The following is a 6,169-nucleotide window of genomic DNA, read 5'->3' on the forward strand; positions in this document are numbered from 1 at the left end:
GAACAGTTTACAAAGAGCAAAAGACATTAAAAGATGGTCATAAAAACGAGCTCATTAAAAAAAGAGATCACACATTAAAAGCAGTTATGAAAAGATGTGTTCTGCTGTTTGAGGGTTTGCGTGACTGTCTGTTATAGAGTTGATGCTGTCATAAGGTCATTTCCCTGTCCACATGATCTTGGTATGGTCAGCTGACAGAAATCTTTACACTCGTTAAACATAATAAACTTCTAATGACTTAGTGTTTATTTTGTTTACATACAAATAATGCAGAGCAATTAAATGAGTGCTCTGGAGTCCAGCTTCAAATAATTCCTGATATTTATTGGATTAGATTACATAACTCTGACTCGAGTAAGCAAATTCTAAATGTTTTCTGTGTCTAGCTTCTACAGCCTGTCGCCCTGAGGCTCTCCCTTCATGGCCAATCAGAGAGATACAGGAAACTGTGTCCATTAGCACTCCTCCAAACTTCAGTGGGAATCATCTTTGGGCATCTGACAACATCAGGAGCTGAAAAGAGAACTTAAAAACTGAATTGTGGAAACCAAAGATCCTACAGCAGAGCAGACCAGTGGTGAGTTACTGATCACTTATCTACAAAGCTTCTATTTTGAATGGACATACGGAAATGTGGGAATTCAATTTAAATACCATGTATGATTAAAGTGATGCCAAAGAAGGGTATAATAATATGTAGAACCTCTGGTGAATATGACCAACAGCCGCAGGATGCAGCTACCTGTCAGTGATGGGTAGTTATTGTTCATCTCCATTTTCATGCTCATGAATTATTGTCTGTTTCAGTCTTCACTTGCCTGTGGGGTCAAACGAATAAAATATCATTTCTCTTTGCCGCTGCTAACTGGCAAGAGGAGAGGAAGGAAAAGGTGTGTGTGTGTGTGTGTGTGTGTGTGTGTGTGTGTGTGTGTGTGTGTGTGTGTGTGTGTGTGTATGTGTGTATATGTGTGTATATGTGTGTGTGTGTGTATGTGTGTCCCCACCAAGATAGATACACAAACATTAGTGTGCATGTGTGTCACAAGAAGGCCACAACAAAGACATCTGGCAACGTGAACATTCCATGGGCGTGGATGTGTCGCAGGAAATCCCACTCCCACTCCTGGGGGATCTAAATAGAAACACGCTGACATAAATAAATAAACACAGGAGGAGGGAGAGAGAGTTACATAACTGTCGATATTAATGCAAACATTAGCTTTTAAATATCTTCTGCTTTGCCACTTTAAACATTTCCTTGTGGATTAAACAGTAACAGTGATTATCCACAACAATAGTTGTCCTTGATGCAGGTTGCAGGGCATCTAAATTCTCAGTAGAGGGCAGTGTTTATTTACACAATTCAAGACAGGCATTGGAAGGGAAGCCTTATACAAAGTGAGTAGAGATCTGTAAAACTGAAGAGCTCAAGTTGTTCAAGTTTGAAATTGATTATGTAATGGGTTTCTCCTTGGATAATGCTACACACTAGCAAACCGGCCTTGTAGTCTTTGCGTTAGCGCCCATAAAGACTGATATACCAACAGAGACGGGAGAATAGAGAACACAATGATAATAATTCAAAAATAAGTCAATAAATAAAGCAGACCTATTAAATATGTAAAAGGTAAAGATAGATGGGAACCTAAAAGGGCTTTGGTCTACTCTGGAAGACTAAATCCGCATCTTAATTTCTTTATTATCATCTCAGGAACAACAGGATCAAACGTTGAAGATCATGAAGGGCAAACCTGAGAAACGTATCTAGATAAATAGTCGGCTTTTAAAACCGGTCAGTTTCTGCATCTAGCAGTGTTGAGAGGATGTGCTGCTGCATCTCCATCATCTGACGCTTGATAAGGATTCCTCCAGTTGGACTGAGAATATTAACAAGAAAGTCTGCCAGAGATAAAAGCACAAACACATCTCTCTGTGGAGTTCTGATGTGGTAAAGTGCATTTCTATCGACGTTTCTTGTCTGAGATTCATGTGAAAAGTCACAAATACATCAAGCTTAGTTGTTTAATGCTTTGCATTCATGCTCAGCTTTATTAAATGAGCATTAACATCAGTCTGCATTTGTTTGGTTAAAATGATGACCTCAGAGTTCAGGCTGAGCCAATTTTGAGACATTTTTACAACATCTACACATATTAAAGTGGTTAATGCAACAAGATAGCTCATCAATATGTCTTTTGTAATCAGATCAGAAGGATAATTGATTGTATAATGGGTTTCTCCTTGCCTCGTGTGGCTCTGTGTACCATCAGACGATGTATGAAAATCTTTGTCCTGCTGCTCTCTGATATTTTCCTGTGTAAAAATTAAAATGTTCGGGTCCTATAATAGGCCCCTGAGGAACACCATGTGTGACCTCAGGGACACCATATTCAACCACTTTTTGAATTTTCTAAAACTTCCTTGTGGGTGGTGCCTATTTAGAAGATGCAGAGGTGACTGCAAGTCCTACGAAGCCCCCTATGATGCACTACAGGGAATTAAATCTGAACATTTTGTTGAATCGCAAAACTACAGAGGCCCTCATCAATGATTGTATATTCTTATTTCACACTTTATGTGTTAGTGGGCACACAGGCAAGATAAGCACTGAAAAGTGTTTTTCATAATGTCCCCTTTTAACAGTTGTTTTAAGAGCTACAGGGAAAGTATCTGTGAGATGGACAATTTGCAGTACTTTCTCCTCAAGACAACTACAATTATCTCAAGCAAATTGGGATGGAGTCGTGATTTTACGTGGAGCTTTTAAGATGATTGATCCTTTTCCAAAACAAATCGTTGTTGTCAACTACAAATATATTTATTTGTAAGGAGACAAACCCAAGACACAGAATGTATTCTTGTTCAACACTGCCAGAATGTTCTTATCTCTGAAAATGACTGCAAAATCTTGAAGGGGGGAGGTTGTAGAGAGAGGCGGCTGGTCGTGGAGGAAAGAGTGTGGGTGCTCATGTGTTTACCAGTCAGTTGCAGGCTTGCAGAGCCTTGTGGGTTTCTTTATTCAGTGGCTCGGTGCACTTTTGGTTAGATTTGCAGTCTGTCTTCCTGGAGGCTCTTCATAGCTGACAGATCTCAGCCTGCTCTTTCTGGAGGTCGGCCTCATTATGAATCCTGCTAAAAGGTCTAACGAGTCCCTTTGTTAAATGCTCAAGTCAGTCACCGGGCCTCTTCGGACGTGGAGATGATAAATGTAAGGATTTGTTTGATTCATAAATGACTGGACCAGCAACTCAGGTGATAGCAGTGTCTCGCGTATTGTTGTGAGATGATGCCTAACAGTTCAAAAATTTAGAAATAAAACTTGCTGCTCATAAGAGCCACAATCTCCCACTAAAAATATTTCTGCAGTCAGGAAATAACAGCAGCTGTTCCCCTTGTCCCCCTCGCAGACAGAGCTTAATGTCGGTTCTAACTCCAGTATTGACTCTGAACTAAACAAGGTCATCCACCACTGCCGCAGAGTTAATGAGCATTGATCTCATATCCAGGACCAATCTTTGAATTTATCCTGCCTTCATGGTTCAAAAATCAACCCTCACATGATCCTCATCCTGCGTAGAGAGCTAGAAATGCAATCTTCTTTTTTTCAGTTGGTTTTTCTTTTTTATAGATTTGGCACAAAGCTACCATAAATCCCCTGAAAGTTCCCCTGTTCTCACTGATGTTCTGCAGCACAATTAAAGTCACTTTGTCAGTTACAATCAAACAGACTAGCAGTGTGTGCTTCCTTATCAGCTAAACTATCATGTTTACGTTCCCTAAGGAGATTTTAAGAAGCTAAACTGGATTCCTTCATTGTGAGCATTCTTATTTTAGCATAGGAGATACGCAGAGACAGTCGGAGGAGACACAGAGTCACACAAGTTAGCCAGAACACATAACAACTGCATCTAAAAGAGTATTTTCTGTTTTGTAGAACGGTTTGTTTACCTTAAAACCGGCTTTTGAGACGTCTTTGCTTGGAGCGTCCTTGTGATTCCGCAGAGGTCTAAACTTGGTAAGTCACTGTTTTCTCTTCAGAGGTTGATAAATCCCAGGACCAGGGATTGCAGCGTAACGTCTTGGCTGAGAGGAGATGGGATTTGCAGCGAGTTCTTTGGGCTTTGTGAGCCATCATTCACTCAGCACTCACACTAATAGAGAAGATCTCCAAGAAAGACACAGTAATGTTTAAAACAGAGGCAGCATGCAGGGCCAACAGGTGCAGGAGTTTTTATTAATAACTCACACAACAGGACATTCTATTACATTCGGAACACACCGAGCCAGAGAAATCTGTGCAGAATAGATGTTGTTGTCTGTGGTTATCTTGTTGCCGGAGCAGTGTCGTCAGCACAAGCAGCCCTGTGCTGGAATAAAAACTGGGATTTAACAAGTGTTAGATTACATGTCAAACCTCCAACTTACAGTTGACCCTGATCCAGTTATAACTGGAGGTGCTTACGAAATCAAATTAAATATGATGCCAAACCCCTTTGCTTGATTACGGTCCAAAAAATAAGCTTCAAATGTTTCCTTTCTTACCTATAATGAGTAATGATTAGTCTGTTCCTTCATGTTCGTTGCAGCTACGCTTTCAAGCCATCTGCTGTATGGAGAATTTGGTCAAATACATCTATTCTCCATCTCGATGTTGCTCACCAAAGAAGACAGCGGTAAGTCACCTGCTCATGTAGTCCACAGCCGAAGTCAATAAAATAACTTTGAACCACTGAGGCAAAGACTGACAAAGGTGTTGCAAGATCTATTCACAACTATGCAACAGAGCGGACATGTTGGTATAATTTACAGCACTATGATTTGATTTTATGAATCCATAAACCACAACAGTTCAACACCTGTGCAAAGGGCACAGGTCTGTGACCAAACCAAGTTCTCGTTGAACACTGGAGAGACATCAAGTTCTGTTCTGCATCCTAAACTGCTTTCTGCCCTTGAAACATTTTATCTGCTTGTCCATGTGCCTCTAAACCAGTTGGGCCAGACAGCTGGACAAGCTGATAAGTGTGTGTGGAGCCCGTAGCTCAAGCTGGCTGCTCTGAGCTACGGCCCAGAGCAAACTAAATAGTGCTCGCTTCCAATATTATACCTCCTTTATTTCACCCTTGACGCATTCTAGGGAGTCAGCAGTATCAGGTAAAGTGTTGAAAACCTGGAAAGTTGTTGAGTGCTTGACTGTGTTCTGTAAGGTTTTAACCATAAGAATATAGTTCATGTTCAGACCAGTAAGGATTTAAATTAACAGTATCAAACACATCTTAAATGAAAGCTGTAAGCAGCAAGTGACTGGGATCTGATCTTGATTCACCTCAGAATTTTGGAATGTTGCTTTCAAAAAAGTTGGTGAAACATACAGGAAGTGCTCTTTCATCTTTATAGGGAGCGCTATCAAGTCCCTCTGCCACGTTTTACGCCCATAATTTATTTTATTTCATTTTGTAGTTTTGTCAAGCAGTCCTAGTCCCTCAGAAATAGCTTTGTTTTATACTGAATAGTGCATCGCCATGACAACAGTATGTGGCCAAAACAGTGGTGCAATGGTCAGCACTGTCACCTCACAGCAAGAAGGTTCCGGGTTCAAGCCCCAGCTGGAGCACAGGATCTTTCCCTGTGGAGTCTCCATGTTCTCCCTGTGCCTGTGTGGGTTCTCTCCAGGTACTCCGGCTTCCTCCCACAGTCCAAGGACATACAATGGATGATGAGGTTAATCCAGACTCTAAACTGACCGTAGCTTTTCCAGCCGTAATCTTAGCAGATCCAGATAACTCGCTATAGGAATACATCCAGAAGGAAAACACCAGGCGTGGCCAGTCTCACTCTAAAACTGAGAGGTTTCGCCCAGATTACACCACTCAAATTCCAGAAACACATCCTCCTTGGTAAATTATGAAAATATGATGCCTTCAGATGGTCATGATTTGATTGAAACTTTCACAACTAATAAAAATGGCTTATTTTCTCTTTGGCCTAACTTTCCTCGTTGACTGATCTGCTTTGCGCAATAAGCATGCGTATTTACGCATGGCAGCTCTTACCACAGCTCCACTATGAACAGGCACGAGTGATGCAAATCAGGCAACTAGGCTACAGCATCTATGCCTAATTACATTATATTCCAGGTGAACACTCTGGCCCCTCGAATAAAATATGA

This window comes from Aulostomus chinensis, chromosome 9 (genome assembly GCF_037954235.1).
Source record: "Aulostomus chinensis isolate RoL2024-O1b breed Wild chromosome 9, RoL_Achi_v1.0, whole genome shotgun sequence".
NCBI lineage: Eukaryota > Metazoa > Chordata > Actinopteri > Syngnathiformes > Aulostomidae > Aulostomus > Aulostomus chinensis.